Source organism: Camellia sinensis, chromosome 1, assembly GCF_055761805.1.
Source record: "Camellia sinensis isolate YWXY chromosome 1, ASM5576180v1, whole genome shotgun sequence".
Lineage (NCBI taxonomy): Eukaryota > Viridiplantae > Streptophyta > Magnoliopsida > Ericales > Theaceae > Camellia > Camellia sinensis.
In genome coordinates, this window is record NC_138961.1 from 241,741,340 (window position 1) to 241,767,575 (window position 26,236).

The window sequence follows — 26,236 nt, forward strand, 5'->3', positions numbered from 1 at the left end:
AGGGCGATTATCTCGTTAGGGTGAATCGTGGACTCGAGCGCGGTCAGATCAAAGCATTTTCAAGTTGCGGGTGCCCTCTGATCAACGGGCATTGACTTCGCGCTGCCGCTTGTACAACGTGATGTCGTATGAGAATAGATGTTTTAATGCTTCGAATGCGAATGGCGTTTTTCGCAATTACCGTTTAATTGAATAAAATGTTTCATTCCAAAGTTTATCTCGTTCTGAACTTTTGTATGTTTAATTTGAGCATCTTACTTTGAATGTTGGCACGTTTTGTCTTGTTCATGCGATTGTACTGGTTTCAGCCTACATATCTCTGCTTAGATATGTAAATATTTTCATTTTAGAAGGGCGCTCCGAATCGGGAGGCTTTATCGGCCCAAAGACGCCATGTGTCGATGGGGCTCCGAATCTAGAGGCTTTATCGGCCCAAGGACACCATGCGCCGATGGGGCTCCGAATCTGAAGACTTAATTCGGGCAATCGTGACATCCACGAAGGGCGCTCCGAATCTGGAGGCTTTATCGGCCCAACGACATCATGCGCCGATAGGGCTCCGAATCTGGAGACCTAATTTGGTTAATCGTGACATCCACGAAGGGCGCTCCGAATCCGAAGGCTTTATCGGCCTGAGAACGTCATGCCCCAATGGGGCTCCGAATCCGGAGACTTGATTTGGCCAATCGTGACATTCACGAAGGGCGCTCCGAATTCGGAGACTTTATCGGCCCATGGACGTCATGCGCCGATGGGGCTCCAAATCCAGAGACTTGATTTGGCCAATCGTGACATTCACGAGGGGCGCTTCGAATTTGGAGGCTTTATCGGCCCAAGGACGTCATGTGCCGATGGGGCTCCGAATCTAGAGTCTTGATTTGGCCAATCGTGACATTCATGAGGGGCGCTTTGAATTTGGAGGCTTTATCGGCCCAAGGACGTCATGCGCCGATGGGGCTCCGAATCCGGAGACTTGATTTGGCCAATCGTGATATCCACGAAGGGCGCTCCGAATCCGGAGGCTTTATCGGCCCAAGGACGTCATGCGCCGATGGGGCTTCGAATCCGGAGACTTAATTTGGCCAATCGTGATATCCACGAAGGGCGCTCCGAATCTGGAGGCTTTATCGGCCTAAGGACGTCATGCGCTGATGGGGCTCCGAATCCGGAGACTTAATTTGGCCAATCGTGATATCCATAAAGGGCACTCCGAATCTGGAGGCTTTTGAACTAGATTGCAGAGTCAGTAAACAGGCGTCTTTGCATTATAGAAATAGAAAGTGTACATGGTGACCCGCTCAGAACCAATATCATTTCCACAAGTCGGGTTTTATGATAGAACTCGTGCCTAATTCTCCATCAACCAGCCTTCTATCGTCCAAAAATACCTTCAGGGGAAACTTTATCGGCGTGCAGCGGCGTAGCTGGATGCGTTGATCAGACGTCTTGAGAAGCTGCTACCGGTATCGCCTACAGCTTCCGTGGCTTCTTATCACGAAGCCGTCTGACTTCATCGAGACTCTTGATTTGACGCTTCAATGGAGTTGACCTGCGTCTTCATTGGTGTCTTTTCAAAAAGGAGATAGCATGCTTGTGTGGATTGCCGGGAACCCCGGATTTGCTCAACGTCGTGTTCGGTCGGGAAGCGTAGCAGCTGATGATAGGTGCTTGGTACGACCCGAATAGTATGCAACCAAGTCCGCCCCATAATGAGGTTATACGGCGAAGGGAGCTTGACGACCAGGAATTCCACTTCCACCGTTTGGGAGCCCACCCGAACGGGTAACGTGATTTTCCCCAACGGATACTCTAGATTGGCATTGAAGCCGAACAATGGATGAGGAGCTGGAGACAGGTCTAATTCGTTGAAGCTGAGTTTGATGAAGGTCTCATAATACATGACCTCCAAAGTGCTCCTCTGGTCAAAGCGGACACGTTCAACGGTAAACTGGTTCACGTGTAGTTTAATAACCAATGGATCAATATGGAAGAGTGTTATGCCGATAAGATCGGAATCGTCGAAGATAATGCTCGGCGCTTGGTGGGACTGTTTCGTTTGTGCGCGTTGCTCCTGGGGGGATGAATGGATTGCATGCACGGTACGTGGCATTGGGAGACCGTATATCATATGTATAACGCCAAGGGGAGGTGACTCCTGTCGAAGGGCGACAGTTTTGATTGTGCTTTTCCGTATGTGTTGCTGGAGCCGACTATCTTGGACCAATTCCTCAAGGTGGTCTTTCAAGGCATAGCAGTTGTCCGTATCATGACCGTGATCTTTGTGATATTCACAACGTCTATCCCACCTTCTCGTGTCAGGAGGTCCCACCATCTTGGACGACCATTTAAAGAATGGAAGATGTTAGATCTTGGGCATAATTGAGCTGATTGGCTCTGACAGCTCCGTATATTTCTTGTCGGTGTGCTTTGTGCGCCTGCTATCGACCTGCAGTTGCTCATTGGCTTAGTGTGGGCATCGATCGCTGGATGGGCGAGAATCCCGTCTCTTGTCTCGTTTAGCCCGTTGTCGTGGTTTAGGGCTTTGAGGTGGTGCGGAACTTATTGGCTGAGTGATTTCGGGAGGGGCTGTTTTGTTGACCACGTGTCTGGCTGTAACCCGCAAGGCGTCGTCTTCCACTTTGCAGTATTCCTCTACTTTCTTCATCAACCCCCAGACTGTTTTGAGGGGTCTTCTAGTCAAAGAACTGTGGAGGGCACTATCTGGGTGTAGTCCCATTTTGAAGGCAATGATGGCCACTGAGTCGTTGTAAGCGTCATCGACAAGGTTAAAGCATTCCCAATGTCGCGCCGAATAAGCTCTTAGTGTTTCTCCTGGTAGGATTTGCATTGCCCAGAGGGAGTCGGCTTGCTTTGGCTGAACTTCGTTGGTAATGAATCTAGCCCTGAAGGATTTCTGTAGTTGGTGGAAGGTTTTGATCGAAGTCGACTCCAGTTTATAATACCACCGGACCGCCAATGGTCCCAAACTGCTGGGAAATATTCGGCACATGAGGGCCTCGTCGTCTGCATGCAATGTCATGGCCTGCTTGTAGTGGTCGGTGGGGTCTGATTTTTCGTCATACAAGGTGAACGACGATGCTTTAAATTTCTTTGATAGCGCTGCTTTTACGATCCGTCGTATGAAGGGGTCGTGTTGGTCTTCGTCCGAACTTTTCCTTCTTCGCTTTTACATTGTACGGGGACTTTCTTCGGAAGAACTGGTGGTTTCATGTCGTCCTTTCTTCCTGGGCTCCGGGGATAATGAGTCGGAGTCGCTATCAGTGTCTTGTCGTGCTCGAGGTTGTCGACCACCTGCCTTCGGAGATCGTTCCGAATTTAGGCGCGCAGCTTGTTTGGACTTCGCCATTTCCAAGGCCAAATCTTCACGAAGATGTTCATTCTCAACGATCATGTTCTCCAGACTCTGTTCATTTTGCTTTGCTTGTTCCATGATCGCCTGCATTGTCTCGTGCTCCGAAGTCGAGGGTGAGGCGAAATTCAAGGCACGTCATGCGGCGATAGTTTCTGGTCCAAGCAAGTTTGTTGGAGTAGTTTCATCGTGAGGTGTAGGGTCAATAGTGACTGTCGAAGGATCTTCCGTCACGCTCGCCATGGATGTGCTTGAGTATTCCCACAGATGGCGCCAATTGTGGGTAAGTGGTTTGGAAATACTCTTCGAGATCCTGGGGAATGCTCGTGATCCTCTTCTGGTCACCTGAAAATGAATAAACACTCCGGTTAGGGGTGCCGGAATTAGCACTCCAACGGGCAAGTTAGTATCTACACTCGAGGAGGCTTGTATTCTAAGCTAAGCATAGTAATTCTCACATACCTCTTTAGGACTGAAGATCTTGTATTTATAGTATTCTCTAGGGGCCCTGGGGCCTGGTCCACTCCTAGTCCTTGCCTTGTACTTCTACACAGCCCTTGTTTCACTAGCAGGAATGCCGGCTCTTTTATTCGACCCTAAAATTGGATAAGGTCAATGCCGAATAGAAGTTATGTTCTGGACCGAATTGGTCCGCTCCTGCTGATCCAAAATTATTCAGCTCCCACACTTTCCAAACACAGTTTCCAAATTAATAACACAGCAATTTGAAGTAATTTCCAAATTCACACAAAAAATTAATTAAAATCAATTAACATAGAAAATTAATTAAAATCAATTTCATCAATTTCACCAATCAAGTAAGATTAATTAAAATCAATTGCATACTGAAGTGACCGAATAAGTAAGATCCCTTTGACTGGAACCCAGTACCTTCCCCAAAATCAAACACCAAAAATGTTTTTAATAAATTCCAAAACTGAACCCCAAAATTGCTTATCTTTTCAGATGTGAATTTTTTTTTTTACTTCAAAAAAATTATAGTAAAAGAAAGAAAAAGAAAAAAAGAAAAAACTAAATTTTTTTTTGTTTACCAGTGTACTTGTCCAGGGAGGGCTGAATCTCAGAGCCTCCATTGAAGTACTTAATGTGGTCGAAAGCCCAAGTAGGAGCATAGTTTCTACCAAATGGAACATCAACATGCTTCCTGGGTGCAGCACCCATTTTTCCAGACACCATCATCAGACCAAGCGCTAGAAGGACCACACTCCATAAGTGAGAAGCCATTTCTCTCTACACTGCACAACCAAAAACAAAGCCATATTTCATGAGAATGCAACATCATCATCAACACAAGTAGCAGATTTCCTTCTAACTACTACAACCCAAACAATAGGAAATCAAAAACAAGAATGAGGAAGACTAGAGAAAATAGACTACCCGAGAGCCGAGAGAGAGAGAGAGAGAGAGAGAGAGCAGTTGGTATGAGGAAAAGGCAGACTACAAAGCCCTTTATGTAGGGTTAGATATCTACTACAAACAAATATTATTCCCCCTTGCTGGGACAGTGACTACTCTCACCATGGGAGATGGAGGTGGGTTTGTGAGATTTGGAGACATGGATGATGAAGAAGGTGGGTTTGTGAGATTGGAGGTGGGTTTGTGAGATTTGGAGGTGGGTTTGTGATTTGGAGACATGGATGATCGATTGAGGTGGGTTTGTGAGATTTGGAGACATGGATAATCGATTGAGAGGGTGATTAGCAAACGGCAGGACTGAGAGGGTGATCGATTAAGAGGGTGATCGATCAAAGATCTGGGTTGTACGAGAGAGAGAGAGAGAGAGAGAGAGAGAGAGAGAGAGAGAGAGAGAGATGAGTGAGATCAAGAGAGCGGTGGGGGGTAGAAGTGAGAGTGAGAGGGAGAGGGGGACAAAGTCGAAGTAAGATGGAGAGGGTTGGATCATTCTGGATGATGAAGAGAGGAAGATGATTATACAGAGAAGTGAGAGTGAGAGTGAGAGAGAGAGGGAGATAGAGTAGAAGTGAGATGGAGAGGGTTGGATCATTTTGGATATGGATCTCATCTGTTGGAAATCCTTTACGTGGACGGTGGTGATTTATCTTGGGAAGGCAAAAGAGCCGTTGTGCTCTTTTGGCCTGGCAAAAAATAAAAAAAAATTCAAAAAAAAATCAATTATAAATAAACGGTCATGTTTTTTTTTTCCAAATGGTCATATTTTACATTTCTATAAATAGAAACCTCAATCTCAATTTCATTCACAGCACATGTTTCTTTTCTCCTCTCTTTATCTCAATTGCATGCTCATTTTTGGGGAAGAATTTTTGAAAATTATTGCTCGCTGCAGAATGATCACTCAAGAACACAAGTGTCTATCTCATCTCGATGCGGTATAATCATGAAATGTTGCAACAAATTTTGTAGGTGTCTATCCAAGTGGGGCGTCACAAGTTGATATAGTAAGATTTCATTTTCATTTATTATGTTAGTTTTTTTATTTTGTCTTACATAAAAATTAACTAATTAATTAATTTAATATTTTATTAATATAGATGCTTCAAGCAAAACTGTTATACCATCAAGATGAAATAAACATTTTCTTTTTGAACATTGTTGACCAATCTTGCAAAACAATATCAGGTGGCAAGATGTAACTCCTACGAACACCGTGAAGTCAAGAATACATACATCGTTTTCCCCTAATTCAACCCCCGATTCCCCTATGGATAACTGCATTTCTCTTGAAGATGACACAAGTCCAAGTGTTGGTAACAACCCAACTGTTGGTGAGGGCAGGGTCTTTGCAAAAGGTAAAAGGCCTATGGGTAGAAAAGCAGTAAAAAGAATTATTTCGGAAAAATCAAGTCGTTCAAGCTGAAGTTCAAAAAATGAGCACACAATTGGACACATTTAACGAATACCTTGCTGAGAAGGAAAAGAAAAAAAGATGAAAGAGAAGAAAAAAGGATTCAAGCACTACAGGAGATGAAAGAACTTGAAATGAAAAAACATGACTTTAAGATCAGAAGACAAGAACATGAGATGAAAAAGGAAGAACATATGTTAATGACTACGGACATTTCTCATTTGTACCCTCAGACAAAAGCGTGTTACACAATGCGAAAAAATAAGACTTTCGCGAAGTGGTCCTCAAATGTTAGCAGCACAAATTACTATTTCCCCCTGCCTCTTGATGAATAATTACGGGATAATGTAATGAAATTTTCGCCAAGTGGTCCTTATATTTTTATTTTGTAATGAAATTTCATATTTATTATTTTTTTTGAGTATTTTCTACAAAAGAATGTAATATTATTTTTGCAATGTATAATGCAGCAAAATAGTTTCGTATAATTTAATTTTTTCAATAAAGTATAATGAGAAAATAAATATATTTTTTCAAATGAAGGCAATAAAAAGATAAAATATATTTATTTATTTATTTTTCCAATTTTTTCAATTTTTTTTCATTTTTTATATTGGTCTAGTCGAGAATAATATAAATATATAATTTTTTTTTTTACAAACAGTTAAAAAAAAGTCACAAAAGACAAAAAAAAAAAACAAAAACAAAAAAAATCACAAAAAAACCTATATCCAAACAACACTTACAAATTTGAAGGCAAAGTTGGTTAGGATTTGCCAAAATAGCAAATGATCATTAGAGCATCATTGCTATAATTTGGTAAAATAGTACTATTCATTGCCAAATTATAGCAATAGCAATGACAATATAGCAATAACCATTGGAGATGCTCTTACGTGTATCATGCAAACTTGTGCCCTATCTACCTCTGCTATGACCATATTTGATCACTATTACAAAATTATAAATATATCACACTTTTTATGTGTGATTTATGTTATTTAATCCTACGTTTTAAGTGTGATCTTTGAGAATATGATTAAAAAGGATAATTTTTAATTACACGTTTTGAGTGTCATTAAAAGATGATCCCATCACACGTTTTGCGTGTGATAATAATGGGACACTTTTTCATAAATTCATTTTTACCTACTTATGTTCCATTTGGTCCATGTTATTTTCTTATATTTCAATAAGTCCTATGGGTGACATAGTTACCAAAATACCCCTAATAATATTCACATTTACAGTGCAAATGTTTCGTGATGTGAATGTTCACACTGTCAATGTGAATATTCATATTGTCAATGTAAATGATAATATGTCAATGTGAATATTTACATTGTAAAATATGAATGTTCACATCACCAAATTGCTAATCGTTCAAAAAATATTCGTAAGGATATAAATGTTCATAAAATACCTTAAATATGATAATTATGATTTGATAGATCAAATGTTTAAATAATAGGACTTATTAAAATACAAGAATATCTTATGAACTAATTGAGATACAAACACTTGAAAAGAGATTTTTTAATAAATCTTCCGATAATAAATATTTAGATCACATTTTTTAAGTGTAATTAATAACATTTAAATCACATCTTTTAAGTATGATTAATAACTAATAAAACCTGTGATGATAAACATTTAGATCATAAATTTTAAGTGTGATTAATATGTAATAAAACCTGTGATTAATAATGAGATAAGGTCACACGTTATATACATTTTTCATCACAATTAATGCGTGTAATAAAAAAAAAGAGTTCGACATATTTGAAGAATAATTAATATTATTTTTGTACGCGCATTTGAATAATGTAATACACGCTATATATTATCCTTTGAATCACAACCACATATTGAATGGAATAATGTCATATATTTCATAAATGAAAGTTAAATGTTCAAAAGTATATACAAAGGAATTAATAAATAGTTTTTAACTGTGATTACATATATTAAAAAATAAAAAAAAAAACTTGAAGTACAAAGTTCTTGAATTCATTGATCATATTTTGTATCTCTCCATGCAATTTCTGACCTGAAAAATGAAAATACAAATTAATTCAAAGACCGCTTCAAGCATAAATAAACTTATTATTTATAAAGACTGTTCTAACCTTAGAAAAAATAAAGTCGGACATTTTCTCATCGCACTGACTCATTATCTCCTTCATCAACAGAAAATGAAGAATCATGTTGACTGTTACTAGTAGAAAATGTTTGGATTACCATATAGATATGACATATGCATAGAATCAACAAATCCAAAATGAAAATCTTCAGTGCATGATCCAATATTTTAAAGACGTAAAACCAAAATAAAAGCCAACTATTGTTTAAATATAAACATAAAAAAAAAAAAAAAAAATACATCACATGGCATTAGAAACGATATAAGCCCAAGCAGTGCTTGTGTGCATGTCTAAGCCTTGAGGAATGCTTACAAAGGTGTGAAGTGATTCGATCATCTGCCCTTGTTCTTCAGCTCTCGCTAGTACAACATTAACTTTGGCAGCAGCCTCATCAGTGTGTTTCTGGAGTTCTACCTCAAACTTCTCTTGAAATTACAAAAAAAATCAATGAGACACTTCAAACAAGTCTATTGACACAAATGCAAAAGCAATGGGGTGCAGTACAATGAATGAGATAATATTGCAAACAAAAAAGCGTGCTTTAAAACCTTCAGCTTCATTTCTCTATTTTCAATCTGGTTAGAAAAACTTCGCACAAGGCTTTAGAGCTGGACATTCTACTCAACTAACCCATTTATATCCTTAAATGTCAACTGTAACAAGTTTTATATTCAAAGAAGCATCAACATTTTGTCACTAAGTATTGAATTGCAAGAAAGGCCCATTTAAAATTGAGGAACAAAAAATCACAATTTACCAACCTTTCAGAAATTACTTTTTCAGCATCAGAGTTAGCATTTAACTCAACAACAAGAAAAGTGGTATTGTAATAAGCATAATCATGACCCACAGATCCACAATGAAGTTGTACATCTTGGCATTATTTTAGAAGGATCATCACCTACGATATTAACTTATTAGTAAGAGAAGTGTTGACAGGCATTAATATGAAAAATAATGAGTTACAATCCAATGTGGTTCAAAACTATACAAGTTTGTGATGCTCTCCCTATTACCTGTTTCTAGAGATCAACAATCTCCTTCTGTGTTATAGAGTAGTTTTGTTCACACCTTCTCGAATCAGCCTACGAAGTAAATATATAAGCATCAATGATAAAAAAAACCCTTGACCATGATAACATCACAAACCTTCAATTCCTGGATGGTTATCTCCAAATTAGTTTGTTCAGAAAGATAATGCTGTAGTTTTTGGTTTACAACAGAGTATGCTTTAACCAATCTCTTATATTCCACTATGTAAGTGACAACAATGCAATGGAAACATCAATATGACACTAAGAAACAAATCAAAAGAACAAAGTTTAATTTGCATAATAATTTTTTAAATCATATTGCTTTTAGCTAAATAAGAACAACATTTCTTCTGCTTCACCCATTTCTTTTTTCTTATATAAGTAACAAAAACATTATTAAAAAAGAAAAAAAAAGAACAATAAAAGGTACAGAGAGTTCAGTGGTGGACAAGAAGTCCATCAAACATGAAAACAAAATTACATGTCACACACCGCACTCCAATCTCTACTACTCAAAACAACGGAATCACCATGGAGCGAGGTGAAGCAAAAGGAGTGTCGGGCGGGGGGGGGGGTTGGATACCAGTTCTTCAAGCCATGAAAGAATGGTGAAGCTCAAGGAATTCTTAGTGTTTGTGGATAATATACCAGAATCTATGGATCCCAAAGGTTTGTTTGTCTTGTTCTCCAAATTTGGGGTGGTTAAAGATGTTTTTATTCCAAATAAGAGAAGACAATCAATGTGATCGAGGTTCAGCTTTAGGAGATATGACTGTTTGGTGGTGGCTGATGTGGCGATTCAAAAAGCAAATGGGTTATGGGTTGACAATCAGGGCCTCAAAGTGAAAATGACAAAGTTTGGTAGGGTGGTTCAACCAAGAGGGGGTCAACCAGCACTTCAAGGGTGGAGAAAAGGGGCAGTCAATAATGTCAGAATTAACAGTAAGACAAGGATGGAGTCACGATCTTACGTAGACATTGTGAAAAGGAATGAAGGTTGGGGAGCTAAGTAGCTTATTGTAAGAACATAGGAGGTTAGCAATGGTTGGTTATATGAGAGTCTAATTGTTAAGTTGAAACCAAATTGCATATTGTCAGAGTTCAAACAGGAATGTGAGAAACAATAAGTGAAAGATTCTGTATTTCGTGAAGGTGGAGGGAAATTGGTGGTAATTACGCTCAACTCAAAAGAAGAGATGAAGTCTGAAGCTAATAGGATGAAGGAGTAGAGTTGTGCATGGTGTGACTTTATCTCGGAGTGGAAGAAGGATATGGTTATTGAACAGGAAAGAGCAGTATGGTTGAGTTGCTATGGTGTATAGTTTAATTTGTGGAGTTCAATTACTTTTAGAAATATTGGAAATTTATGGGGCCAGGTGATCGGGATTAACAATGATACTTTGCAGATGACATCGATACAGTGTGGTAAAGTAAGAATAGTCATAAAGGTGATGGAGTCCATTAGCATGATGATTACATTGTGTCACGACCCAAACCCGGCCCTATGGGTTTAGCACCGTAACCGGCCAGTAATCCGAGATTACCGAAGGCCTGCAGAACAGTAGAATAATAAAACAGAGTACAGGGCCTGGCGGAAGCCAATACAGTAAATAAATAATGTCCATTGAGCTGTGACAGTCTGCATGCCAAAAAGATTTTTCATGCATTCATACATACAACAGTACAGTCTATACAATAATTTACAGTCACATAGTACAGGGACCTAATCCCTTGATAATAATACAGTAAACATTAGGTCTATACAGAACAGTAGATGGTACAGAAGGGAGAATTGTAAAACACCCCGAAGCCTTAGCACGATAGGCTCGGAACCTCGCAGTGAGGCACAAAGGCTGGCTTGACAAAACTGGAGTCTAACCCGCGCTCCTAGCTCCGATCTGGTGACTGAGCACCTACATATATATATAAACAGTGAGCTAAAGCCCAGTGAATAACATGATGCGTAAAGGGTTTAAGAATGAATGTCCTTACAGTAATGAAAACAGTCCATCAAATCAGTATTTCAGTCAGTACAGTCATATGTGGTACATCCATTAGCATAACAGTACAGTAAACAGTAGGTCTTAAAAGACCGAACAGTAAATGATGGCCATCAATCAGTAAACGGTAGTGGTTCCACGAGGGAACCGACAGAGATCTCTGTAACATTGACAGTCAGTAACAGTAGTTGCTAAGGATGCCACAATACAGTTCAGAATAGAGGACATACATTCATTCAATTAACAGTAACAGTTCAGAAAGCAGTGCAGTTCAATTGTTCAGAAGATAATCATTTTGAACATATCTTTACACAGTTGTTACTCACAGAGTTTGGGTTACAGTATGCTAGAGCGTGCCTCCCCAGTCGCCAACCTTACACAGTTAACAAATTGAACACACACTAAGCTACACAGTTGGGAGATAACATAATTTAACCCCTAATGCCTCGGTGTGTTCTACATCTATCCCCAACAGGATGTCTTAAACTAGGCCTAAGAATGCCTAGAATAGAATGAGGATGCAAAGATGTGATCAGAAGACTGTTTCAAGATTTTCAGAAAAACAGGGTCTCGCTCGAGCGCAGGTTTCCCCGCTCGAGCGGTCATGTGACAAAGGTACACGCTCGAGCGTCAACTTTCCCGCTCGAGCGTACTGTAAAAGTACTGGATGGGTGAAATCTCCGCTCGACGCCCGCTCGAGCTTGAGACATGACTCCGCTCGAGCGCCCAATCCTCCGCTCGAGCGGACTGTAAAACAGTGCAGAGATATAGGATGCTCGGATTCCACGCTCGAGCGGCACTTCCCCCGCTCGAACGGAAGTGCAGAATCTGGGAATTCCATATTGCACCTCCAAGCTCAAACTCGCATTCAAATGCATCAAAACCGATCCTCTTGGGCCCATTTTCTGGAAAGCATTTATAAACACATAGAATAACATGTTTCAAAGCTCAATTTTAAGAAATCAAAGCCCAAGGGTGTTTAATTCAAACTCAATTTAAACCATTTTTCAAGCACAAGATGAACATGCAAACATGCATGAATTCAAACCATTTTGAAGCTCCAATTTGATGCTCTAAGGAGCCAATTGATCCAAAAACAAGTTGAAAACATGGACCATTACAAAATTATGGACATGCATGCACCATTTTGCCATGAACTTAACTCCAAATTCAACCAAGAACACATGCAAGCGTGAATTACGCCCTATATCAACATGTATGAACTAAAACATGACTTAGCTCTACAATTTAACATGGACCATGCAAGAATTAGTTCAAACACAAGAATGAGAAGGTGAAATTCATACCTAAGTTCCTTGAATGCAAGTCTAGGGGTTCAATCTAGCAATCCACACTCCACTTAGCAAGCAATACACCAAGCAATTCAAGCCAATTCAACAAAATGAACTCAATTCTCTCCTCTAGTCTCTCTCTAGTCGGCAAGGCAAGGAAGAAGGCTGAGGTAAACATTTTTGGCTCAAGTGTAATGAACTCAAAAGTGTAGAGGTAGTGGCCCACTCAAGGGCAAGGTTGTAATTAAGGCCAACTCTGATTTTATCAATATTTAATCTAATTTAATCATACCTAATCTGTTTTCAAATAATTATACCATAAAATCACATTAAGTATAACGATCATAGGGCACCAATCGGTTTCTAATTCGGCCGTCGATAAGGCCTTCAATTAGCGGTTTAAACACAAAGACATGAACAGATAATTAATCAATCAAACAGATAGAATATGCAACACAATAGATATACTTGGCTAATTCAGTTTCAATTTCAGTCAGTCGGTTTAGTACTTTTAATCAGTTCAATCATCAGTCATAATCAGTCCAGTTTAACGGTAACCGGCGGTTATTCGGTAAACAGTAACGAGGGTTGTTACACATTGGCATGCAAGGATACATCTTATCCTATTAGAATCTGTGAGGAACAAGTAATCAAAGTCAACTCTGATAGTTGAGAGGATCCACAAATAGGAGAAGGGTCATCATATTGTAATGGAGTAAAAACTTCTTGTAACGAAAATGGTGGATGTTGCAAAAACTCTGAAGATGGCAGGGAAGAGGATGATGAGGTGAAGGCTGAGCTGGCAAGTGAGGTGGCCAATGAAGCTGTGTTGGCACCAGTTGGAAGGGGGAGCAACATTATTGATGTGAAGGGGAAGGTTAAGGATATTGATGACACAATTGTATCCAGAGTTATGGAAACTGACAGTGGCATGGGGATATGTGGTGCGGGTGGCGCATGCGAGAAGATGGAAAGATGTCTGTTTGAAATTCAAATTCAATTTAATGATGAAGGAAGTCGTCAAGATGTTGGTCCTATTGCTAAAATGGGTTGTTTGAGAAGTTTGAGTGGGTCAGAGTTGCAGCGGCCCAATATTAATCTTGAAATTGTTATTGGGCTAGCCCATGAAAACGGGTTTTTGAATAAAGTGTGTGGTGATTATGTTAGCCATCCAAAATACAATGGGCTGGGCCTGGAGGAGGATGTATTATTTCAAAGGATAATAGAGCAGGCCCATTGCTTATTCAATCAAGGAAATCACCAGTAGAAGGGGTAGAGATAGAGGCTGAATCTTCACGAAGAAATAGCGTTCCGAGCAAAGGAAAAAGGAAAGAAGTGGTGGTTCAACATTCAACAAAGTGTAAAGCTAAGAGCTCATAGAAAAGAGTTAGTCAAGGTGTTAGTTCTGGAAGCAAGATTGATAAAGGTGCGATAATTCAAGTAGCGATTGCTACTGCCTCCTACTCTAAATTGCAAGTGAGCAGCTCAAGTAAGGTTGGGTATCTCTTGAATGAAGCCCAGTCAACCATGCAAATTGGGAAATTATTGGGGATTGACGTCAAAGAACAGGAAAATGTGGTTTTGGGCAGATTAATGGAACTTGAAGAGAAGGATTTGGAGAGACTAGTGCCTATGAAGGAGTCGGCTAAGCAGGTCTAAGCTGTGTAATTAGGTGATTTTGGTGTATTGTATTGGTTTTGCAATGAAGATTTTAACTTGGAATGTTAGGGATTTGGGTAGGTCTTGTAAGAAAAAGAAGATAAAAGAGTTAGTGAGAGAAAGAGGTGTGGATATGGTAATGCTACAAAAAATAAAGAGAACTGTGATGTCAGAACAGTTTATTAAATCAATGTAGCCATGGGACCATTTTTCTTTCTTGACTGTGGATGCAGAAGGGAGTGCTGGGGGTCTTATTTGTATTTGTAAACCTGAGGTGTTTGCTATGGTGGATTGCTGCTGGAACAAAAGTTTTATTCTATTATCAGGTATTTTATGTAGCTCGTTTAATTGTGTGATTGTTAATGTTTATGGGCCGAATGATGTTACAAAGAGAAGGCTATTATGGGATGTGTAGGGTAACCTTAGAGACTCTTTCCATTATCTATGGTGCTTAAGGGGGGACTTCAATGAGATCAGATCCATTGGTGAGAGAAGAGGGTGTTTACGGAGAGATAGGAGGATGAAAGATTTTGGGGAGTTTATTCAAAAAATGGAAGTTATTGATATTCCGATGTTGCGGAGAAAGTACACGTGGAGTAATTCCATTGATGGTGACAGGTGGAGTAGGATTGATAGATTTCTCCTCAATCTTGAGTGGCTTGAGTTATTTGATTTTAAAGTCTGGGGTCTGTCCAAAGTCTTATCTGATCACTGTCCATTATTACTTATAGATGACCAAAGAGATTGGGGACCCAAGCCATTTAAATTTTTTAATTCTTGGACTTTGCATCCTGGTTTTTTTTCCTTTGGTTAAAAAGACTTGGGTGGAGGCACAGGTGGTTGGATGGGCAGGTTTTGTTGTTAAGGGCAAATTTCTTATCCTCAAATCAAAGCTGAAGGAGTGGAATCATGAGGTTTTTGGTAATGTTGATTCTAATCTAAAAGTTACTGAAGGAGAGCTTCATGTTCTTGACCTGGAAGTTGGGAGCGTAGGCCCAAGCTGGTTGGTATGCTAAAATCTATTAACACTGAATCAACAACTAATTTGGAGGTGGAATTCATTGAATCTGAAGTGTGGGCTGCTATTAAAAATTATGATGGAAACAAGGCCCCAGGACCTGATGGATTTAATGTATCTTGCATACAGAAATGTTAGAGTATATTGAAGCATGATTTTATGAATTTCATGAAAGAGTTTCATGAGAATGGTAGGTTGGTTTGAGGCTTAAATTGCTATTTCTTCACTCCTGTCCCAAAGAAGCTCAATCCATCAAGTTTTTCGGATTATCAATTGATTTGTCTTATTGGTGTAGTTTACAAAATTTTGCCTAAGGTATTATCCTTTAGAATGAAAATGTGTTACCTGAGGTGATTAGTGAGAATCAGTCTACATTTTTAGGGGGCCGAAATATAATGGATGGGGTGCTCATTGCAAATGAGATTGTGGATTGTTGAAAGAAAACAAAAACTAAAGGTATAATTCTCAAGTTGGACTTTGAGAAGGCCTTTGACACTGTGAATTAGGGGGTATTTACTTGATATGCTTCAAAATTTTGGATTTGGTGCTAGATGGATAGGATGGATTAAAACCTGTGTGACTTCTCATAGAATCTCGGTGTTGGTTAATGACTCTCCTACAATTGAGTTTAATCTTCAAAAAGAGTTAAGGCAAGGTGATCCACTTTCACCTTTCCTCTTTAATGTAGTAGCAGAGGGTTTAAATATTTTGCTTTCTAGAGATAAGGAGCTTGGCCTGATTAGAGGTGCTATCATTGGTCCCAATGGTTTGGTTGTTTCCCATCTGCAATTTGAAGATGATACAATTTTGTTCTATGAAGCTGATTAGAGTGAACTTATCATTATTAAGAGGATCCTTAGATGCTTCGAAATTATTTCAGGGTTGAAGATTAATTTTCAAAAAAGTGTTGTTTGTGGGGTAGGAATTTCAACCCAGCTAGTAAAGGATTTTGTTGATAGACTGAATTGTTTACATCATAATCTTCCTCTGGTTTATCTTAGTTTACCTTTTTGTGCAAATCCTCAACAGAAATCAACTTAGAATCCTATATTGGATAAGATCAAAACAAGGCTTGTAGGTTGGCAGAAGAGACTGATGTCCTATGCTGGTAGAGTTACCATGATCAAGTCAGTCCTATCAAGTCTCCCAGTTTATTACCTATCTCTGTTTAAGATGCCTGAGTGTGTTACCAAGATGGTAGACAGATTGCAAGCTTCCTTCTTATGGGGTGGGTCGGATAATCACAAAAAGGTTCATTTAGTACGATGGGGGAAGGTGACAAAGGCTTTATATCATGGAGGGTTAGAGATCAGAAATATTAGAAAGGTAAATCTCTATTTGTTAGTCAAGTGGTGGTGGAGGTTTGGGGTTGAAAAGATGGCTTTGTGGATACAATTGATTAGTAGTCATTATAGTCACATGAATGGATCTTTTTTACCTCTTTCTGGTGCTATAAATCATAAGTCCAGGATCTAGAGAGATGTAATGTCTGTGGCTACTTTATTACCAAATGTGGTTACCTATTTTTTGGGCAATATTAATCTTGTTATTGGAGATGGCAGTAGGATTCTTTTTTGGTGTTATAAGTGGATTGATAACTCAAGCTTGGAGAATCAATTTCCTAGACTATTTGGTTTATCTACTGAGCCTTATGAATCTCTAAAGTGGTATGTTGATGAAAACGTTGCGAATGGTTGGTGGGCTTTGAAGTTCAAAAGACCCTTTCGTGCTTGGGAAGAGGAGGACTTGATTAGGCTGATACAAATACTAGGTGAGGGTCATGAACTGAGGGTAAATAGTGAGGATCACATCAGATGATTGGCTTCTCCATCTAGGATCTTTCAAGTCAAAGCACTGTATGGGTGGCTTCAAGCTGATGAGGGTCATGTTGTGGAGCTATCAAAATTTATTTAGAACAATGTTGCTCCTCCAAAAGCCAAATTTCTGTTTGGCTGGTGTGGAGAGGTAGACTTAAGACTACTGATTTCCTGAAAATCTTAATCATATTTTGTTGTTTTGTCCCTTTGCTTGGAAGATATGGTTTGCTGTAATTGATTGGTGGGGAACTCAATGAGTCTCCCCTGGTTCTGTAAAAGAGTTGCTTCATTGGTGGTTTGGGTTCAAATTCAGAAAGAATGAGCTCAGGATCTGGAATGCTATTCCTATTGCAATGGTGTGGTCATTATGAAGGCTTAGAAATGATTGTTTATTTAGGAAAGCTCAACCAAATTTCGAGGTTTTATCCAAATTAATTAAAGCCAGAGTGGCTTACTGGGTGAAGAACCAAAAAATTGGCAGTATGTATTCATTTCATGATTTCATCTCCAATTTGGGTCTGATCCGTAGCTGTTTCTGAGGTGATGTTGCTGGTTAGTGCTATTGTTTGGTGTTGCTGTGCCCTACTGCTGGCAGTGGTTCACTTTGCTGTTGGTTTTGGTTTGCTTTTTTGCCAGTGTTTATTTAGTAGTGTTTGAAGTGTTGATTTTTGGATGGTTTGGTTTTGGTTAGATGTTGTATATAAGGTAGTGGTGTTTTGCTGATGTGCTACTATTATAGCTATTGTGGTGTTATTGCAATTTCTGGGTTTGTTTTGGTAGCTCACTTGTTTGTTGTTGCTACGTATCAAAGCAAAAATTGAAAGTTGATGCTGTTCTGAGGCTTGCTGTTATAGGCTTCTATGTGGCTTACTGCTGTATGAAGCTTATGAGGTTGCTCTGGCGAAAAGTGCCTTTATTGCTGTTACAAGCTTATTGGTTGTTTCAGGGTCAAAAGCACATGACTTATGATGATGATCAACGAGTTGCCCAATACCAGCCTGTCCTTGGTGCTACCTCTGAGGACTTATTTAACACGTGTCAGCTTCTTCTAAGTGGACCTGCTGAGGAATTCACACAACCTACCAATAGCAATGATTTTGGACTTAAGGATCAAGATGGCCATTTGTTCATTGGACGGCCAAATCAACAACTACCTTTGTTTGAGGAACTCTCATGGTCTCTAGAAAAATATTTGGTTGGATTGAATCTCCCATTTGTTCCTGAAGGCCCTGCTGTGCACACTTCACAGCTGCCTTATCCTGGTAAGGAATTTTTCTTTTTCTGTTTCTGTGGTTGAGCTGTGACTACATGGACCAAATCATCCCAGATCTGCTGCTGATGTTGTTTTATGCTCTGGTTTGGTGCTCTGCACTTATGCTCTGTTGCTGATGCTGGTGGGCTAAGGGTGGTAGAAGGCGGTTGATCTGTTTTTTTTCTCTATTTTTTTGGTTGGTTGCTCACCAACTTTGGAGGTGCTGGGGGAGCTAGCAAATGATAGGATGGGCTTTTTGGTGCTAACATAGTTGGGATGATTTAACTCATCATGATGCTTTTGCACTTGCTTTTCTTTATTGATGTATTCTGGTTTGTACCTTGTACTATGCTATTACATCAATGAAGTTTCTTGTTTTGCCGATCAAAAACAAAAAAAAAAATAACGGAATCACCATAGAGGAGACACCAAAACGAAAACAAATGTCAAAGAAAATTTTTTATCCCACTAACCCTCCATATCTTCTAATTTATCCTCAATTCTTCCGTTTCTTTCTAACCATAGAACACAACACCACAAAAACTACACATCTTCAAAAAGCAAGAGGCTTTCCTATTACAACCAAATCCCCAAAAGTCAATGACAAGCATGTGAGTAGAAGTTGGGATGACCCAATCATCCTTCACCAAATGAAATAATCTCCACCATAAGACCAAAGTCACATGACAATGCAAAAATAGGTCATCAATACTCTCTTCATCCCTTATACAAATACCACACTTCTATGGAAAAAGATAGCAATTTGGCCTTTTTCTTTCAATCATATCCTTAGCATTGAGTTTCACATGAGCCAAAGGCCAAGCAAAAACATTAACCACAAGTAGCACATTACCCACTATCTCTATAGTTGGTTAAAAAAAAACCAAATTAACTTAACCTGGAGGTTCTTTATTTGATTCAAGAAAATCAGACACAAGAATATAAAATTTCGAAATCTTTTGTCTGTTATTTCTTTGATTGTTTCCCCCAAATAAAACTAAACTAACCCAAAAGACCAAAGGCAAGGTCATTTTAACTGAACCCATATAATGAAACACCAATACTCAAAATTTCTATAGTTTGATTGATTTTTCCTGCATTTTCTTGGCACCAAACAAAAATAACCATCAATATAAAATGAGAAAATCTTCTTACCTTCATCTTGTGGCAACTTTGACTCGGAAAATCTTAATGACCATAAGCAACTCAATCCAATATTCAAAAGCACAACAGCGTTTCTATGAGAATAAGAAAAGAAGAAGAAAAGAGAAGAAAAAAATATGCCTCAATTGTCGCCACTGCCACCGCTAGCCGATCGCCTTCACTGTCGCTGCTCGTCACTCTCTGCCAGTTGAAGAATGGAGATAATGCCGGCCGATCCAAGAATATGCAGAAGACTAGGGTTAGGATTTGGAGAGAGCGAGAGACAGAGTGAGAGATAGGTTTGGTATTCACCCAAAAAAAGAGAGGTCATATGGTTTGGAATTCCAAAAGATAAAAATGATTTGTTTAATGTAGGGGTGGGCTGCTACAAGCAGTTCAAAAAAATAAAAAAATAAAACTGTTTTTTTCTTATTTGTTTAACAAATTTAAAAATATATATAATCATACATTAATTAGAAGGTGTGATTAAAAAAAATGATATAATCATATTTAATTGAAAAGTGATATAAAAAATAAATACTATCACACTCAATTAAATTAGATGTGATTAAAATATTAATTTGATTTTTTTAATCACACTTTCATTAAAAGTGTCATGTTTTAATTTCCTTAAGTGTGATCTTTAAGCATTTTTGTAGTAGTGGATAGAATTAATAGGGATTCCATAAGGGGGTAACAAGGTTTATTTTGGGAAGTATGTTAAACGTTAGTTTCTGATTATTTATTTATTTATTTATTTATTTTTTAAAAAACGTATAAAAAAAGTAAAAAAATGATATAAATAAATAAAAAAACTGACTTTAAGCCGAGTTTTCAAAAAAAAAATAAATAAATAACGTCAATCTTGTTAGAAAGTTTGTAAAAGTAAAAAGCACAACTTGGCTTTCCTTTCTAAATTGGGTTGGATAATTACTGACGAAGATGCCTCCTTGTGGGATAAAGGTGCTTAGTGACAAACATATGGGATGTCTTTAGAATATGTTTAATGAACTAGCCACAAAAATGTGCAAAAGTATGTGTTAAAACGTAAAAGTATGACCTAATTTTGTGTGTTAAATATTTACTACTTTAGTAAGTGTATGGATGTACTATATGTAGATAATAAAATGAATAAAAATATTACAATTGTGTTTGGATTATGGATTTGATTAGAAATTTGAAAAAAAAATTCAAAAAAATAATGAATAAAATATAAGTTTTTTTTTTCTATTTTTTTTTTAAATCAATATTCAAATTTATGACTCTAAGAAACTTGAGAAAAGCTTTTATAAGACTAAAAATAAAATAAACTAACTTTTATAACTGGAATTACCAAATCATTTTCGTGCCAGTTGGAAAGCTCCATAGGACAAAAAAATTATTTTCAAAATGCATATTTGGTTCTAATTTTTTGATTTCAATTTTTTAAAAATTGAGTTTTTTTATTTTCTGTATTTTTTGTTTTTACTAAATATTTTTAAAATTTCAAGCAATTTTTTTACTTTTCTATATGCACCTTACTTAGAAGTATCTAAAAAGTAAAAATATTTATAAAAAATCAATAAATATATAAGAATACGAAAATGTACTGAATTTTTATTTTTATTTTTCTATTTTTGGTATTTAGCGAATTTTTAAATTTTTTTTTTCATAAATATTATACCTTTTAAGTATATTTATATTAAGTGTATTTAAAAATTAAAAAAAATTACTTAAAATATTCCAAATATTCAGTGAAAACAATAAAATATAAAAAATAAAAAAATTCAATTTTCTAAAAAATGAATCTTGTAAAGTGAAACCAAACAAGTTGATTAAACCATTTGGAAGCAAACAAATTACATGACACGACAAGGTCGATCTACGTGGCACTAAAACATTATCATAAGTGCTCATTTGGAATGTCCTGTTGGGGTTAAAATAGTCATATAAGATAAAATAGGCTATTTTAATCAAATAGGACAAAATATCACGTCCAATCTATAATCATTTCATTTTTCTCTCACAAAAGTCAAAAAATTCAAAAAAACTATCACAAATAAAACTTTTTAAGCCTAGATTAAAATAGCCAAAAAATTAACCCACATTCCAAACATGCTCTAAAGAGTTGAATGGCGGAACCACAAGACAGTGATCATTTGTTGATCATAAGAAAGCATTTGTAGAAAAATGACTTTACAGCCTGAAATATATATCAAAATGATCTCACTAATTAGCTTTTTGTGCATTTTATATCATGATGAAGTCACCAAATGCGAAATTGCTGAAGTTACTAAACTTCTTTTGATCTTTTATAGTGACTAATTGTGTGAGTATGAGTTGCATGATAAGGAAAAGAGTAATTTTACTTCGCATCTAATGTTTTGTTATTTTTCTTTTCTGTGTGAAGGAAAAAAAATTTAGTGCAATGTATAAGAGGAGTTCGGATCCTCTCCAGCCCCTCTCTCCATCCGTACCTTCGGCCAAGGGTTCAGATAAAGCTACATTACCTACAAGAAAATATACGGCTAAGATTTATTTCTTTAAAAAAAAGAAAATACACACCCACTTACACACATACAGCACATACGGCACACTCAGCACACACTCGCTCTACTCTCTCTCTCTCTATCTCTATATATATATATATATATATATCACATTTCTAACCAAAAAAAATAAAATAAAATCGGACTCTCTCCATCACATTTCTAATAAAAAAAATATATTTTAATCTTTTTCATTTTATTTTCATAAAATTTATATATATAATTTTTAATATAAAATTTTAATTTTTATAAAGTAATATTGTTGAAAATATACTTTTAAAATAAGACTAATATTAAATATATTTAATAAAAATTTAAAATAAATAAAAAGTAATTACTATGTTTAGTTATGCTTTCAAAGTATTATTTTTAAAATATAAAATTATTTTGATGAAAATAAATACATAAAAATCATATATTTTTGAAATTCTCAAAAATAATCTTCATTCCAAAAAAAAATATAAAAAAAATTCAATCTGTGTATAAATGTGAATTTTTTATTTTCTTCTAAACATAAATTCAATTAATGTTATAAAATTAAAATTTTCTATTAAAAATTATATATATATATATATATATATTATGAAAAAGATTAAAATAATTTTTTAATTTTTTAATAAAAATGAGAGAGAGAGAGAGAGGATGGGATGTGACCGTGTGCTGCAGTGACGTGAGGGAGAGAGAGGAGTGTCAGAGAAAAGGAAATGATTTAGTGTGGGTGTGTTTTGAAAGTTTTTGTTTAAAGAAATAAATCTGAACAATTTATTTTCTTGTAGGCGACGTGGCTTTATCTCAACCCTTGGCTGGAGGAACGGCTGGAGAGAGGGGCTGGAGAGGATCCGGACTCGCAAAAGAGATCCAAGAATCAAAGGCATAAAGTTAGTGGCCCAAGAAAGGAGATTGAGGAGGTGTGACACATGGCAACTTCAAGAAAAAAAGAAAGCTTGCAGATCATGGGCAAGTGTAGAAATCTAACAAATGGACACATGGCAACGTAGCAGGGCCAGTGAAGCCATATAAAAGCTGAAAATTCGAAAAAGAAAAGATCTTCAACCAAATTCACTACTCATGTGAAATCTAGGAGTAGTCTATCTTAACTTAGGAGTAGTTCATCTGTAATTCAAGTTTTGTACTTAGTTTGGCCCTATCGAGTGTAATCTTATTTGAACTTGTAATTTGATTCGTGTAATTAAATGACAAGTTTAAATGTTATTTAATTGAATTTCAATTTGTTTAGACTTATTTCTTCACATTATAACCTCCAAAAAAGTCCTTGAATCTGTCAAGGTATAGGACACTAACCACATTACTTGACCAATTTGTTTGTTTATGAAAATTGGTTTCTCTATCGATTTTTCCTTGTTGATTTCGTCCAAGCTAGATTTTTACTAACATATTTTGACACGCCCAGTAGGACTTATCTAATTTGGAGTGATGGCAAAGAAGGAGCAAACAAATATGCATTGTGATTCAGACTTGGGCCAAACTAGTGGCTTATTCATAAAAATCAAGAATACTCTTTTTCTTCAAACAGAGCAATTATTGGAAAAGCATCTTTGACATGAAAAGTAAGAATTGTTTGGAGACGTGAACGCCATATTTAATTTCAAGTTGGCTCACAAAATGCAAACCGTTATTCAAGAAGAGCCAATGTATGAAAATAATATGGCTTGTTGGATCAACACATCAAGTCATGAAGATAACATGACTTTGGAGAGTTTTCATAAGTCATCAATGGCTAAAATTTAAAAATAGTTCATTCTCCTGAAAGATGTTAAAAATCCATCATAAAATGATGGTGAAGATTTACTTGGGGGGCATAATTTTAAGCCAAATATGGTTGAAAATTATGAACAAAAATGATTAAAAAAAAATGATGAACAACAATCTCTTCTGACAAAAGTTGATAAAAAATTATTTGGTAACAAAACAAGTTTTTGACCCAAACATGGTTAAAATTGATGAACAACCTACTGTTTATAAATTCAACATTTTTGATATCATTCAAAAAGATGAAATATATGAGTTTTTAAAACCAATTTGTATTATGACTTTTGTTATTCAAAATTTATTTTGGATTCACGGGTCACACCAAAATATAAATTTGATGGAGTGGCAATTAAAAAAAAAATCAAATTTAGGCAGTATATCGATTGTTTTACATATATTTTTGAGTGAAAGAAAATTGGTCAAGAAATTGGTCCTCTTTGTTTGTATCCTCTCGAATATCATGCCAATACAATAAGTGGCTTTGGGAAAATAATTAATTATGTTCTCTTTTGAATTATTTGTTGGTTTGAGTGAAAGAAAATTATCCAAAAATTGGCCATCGTCATATGCATTTTGTCGATTATCATGCCAAATTTGAAATTTAAAAATAAAAAAAAGGGTATACGTGTTCCAAAGTCTAGAAATGAGAGGATGCTAAAGATTAGTCAAAGAGTCAATGGCTTGAAAGATGTTATTTAACTGTAAAAACCATTTTCATTAACATTGCATCTTGGACTAAGATGAGTGATTAGCACTTATTTTAATATAACTCTTTAGCAATTCGAGCGATCTCATTCTTAAAGAGTTGAAGGGTATTGTTTACATTATAAATTAGTTTCTATCAATTGTGGCATGTCGATTATGGCCAAAATAGTATATGAATTTTAGTAAATATGGATTGGTCTAGATTTTGTCCTTTATATCATTTAAGGTAAAATCTACTTTCACCTTAAATGAGAGGGGCATTGTTGGCACCATAAATTTGAAATCTTCTGTTGACAGATGCATAAACCTGTGCAGAAGAGGTCCAAGAATCAAGGGCACAAAGTTAGTAGCCCAAGAAAAGGGATTGAGGATGTGACACGTAGCAACTTCAGGAAGAAGGAAAGCTTAAGGCAATTGCAATAGTTGGCAGTTGCAGATCATGGGCAAGTGTGGAAATCCAGCAAATGGACATGTGGCAGCATAACAAGGCCAATGAAGCCATATTAAAGTTGAAAATTCGAAGAAGAAAAGACTTTCAACCAAATTCATAACTTATGTGAAATCTGGGTAAAGTGTAACTTATCTAGGAGTAGTCTATCTTAACTTAGGAGCAGTTCATCTGTAATTCATCTTTTGCACTCAGTTGGGCCCTGTCGATTATAATCTTATTTAAACTTGTAATTTGATTCTTGTAATTAAGTAATAAGTTTAAGTGTGTTGGTGAAAATACCAGAAAAAATTATATTTTATTGATAAATAATGCAAAGAAAATGAGCTACAAATAGATCAGGCTGAGGCACGGATATCTCGTTTTCTTTAAGAAGATCAAGCCCACTGTGGTAGGAAGAATCCAAATACCGATGCAGCAGTCACAAAACTATGACTTGTCCCCTTCAGGATACATTAGCCCAATCACTTGTCATATGGTTCAAGCCAACTTTGCACAAGATGGTGAACTCGAAGCTCCACCAAGAAAAACACCCTTCTTTGCCAGTAATCTCTCTTGTATAGAAAATAGTTGATGTGTTGGTGTAAAAAATAGTAGAAGAGAGGAACTATTTATAGGCCACTAGGACATTACAAAATACATCAAACAATGACCATGAACCTAAAGAAAATGGAGAGTGTATCCAAATATGAATTCACCACCAAGTTCATGAATTCTAATTAAACTCCATTCATGAACAAGACAAAAGGACACCAAAACAACGAATCTCCATTCATGAACAAGATAAGATTCATGAACAAGACAAAAGGAAGATTCATGAACAAAAAATATAAATAAATAAATAAAAGATATTAAAATGGTCCAACAATCCCCCACTCATTTTAATATCAACAAGGACAAGAATGATTACTCAACAAAGATAGACTAGCATGCATCATGAATGTGTGCTCTGCATTGAACATTCATTAGTGAAACAACATCCTCTACTCCAGTGTCAGTAGTGGTCTCAGACTTGAACTATGACTACTTAGGGGAAATAAAGTATTACTGCTCACACATAATAATCCAGGTGTTGACATGAGCTTTTAATAGCTAGCACATTACGGCCTTGTGCTTATCCCAGTTTTCATGAGCATATTTGAGAATAAGCCTTGTTCTCATAGAAAGCGGCTCCACTTTCATGCTCACATAGGTGAAATCTGTCAAGAATG

General features: G+C 36.8%; 1 long non-coding RNA gene across 1 annotated transcript; it reads right to left on the reverse strand.

Moving 5' to 3' along the window:
* Window positions 1–8,088: 8,088 nt before the first annotated feature.
* LOC145804733 (uncharacterized) lies at window positions 8,089–19,915 on the reverse strand. Its single transcript, XR_014347091.1, has 3 exons — window positions 9,376–19,915; window positions 9,121–9,260; window positions 8,089–8,784 (listed from the first exon to the last, which is right to left on the reverse strand). It is a non-coding gene; the product is annotated as an uncharacterized LOC145804733 (long non-coding RNA).
* Between the last annotated feature and the right edge of the window lie 6,321 nt (window positions 19,916–26,236).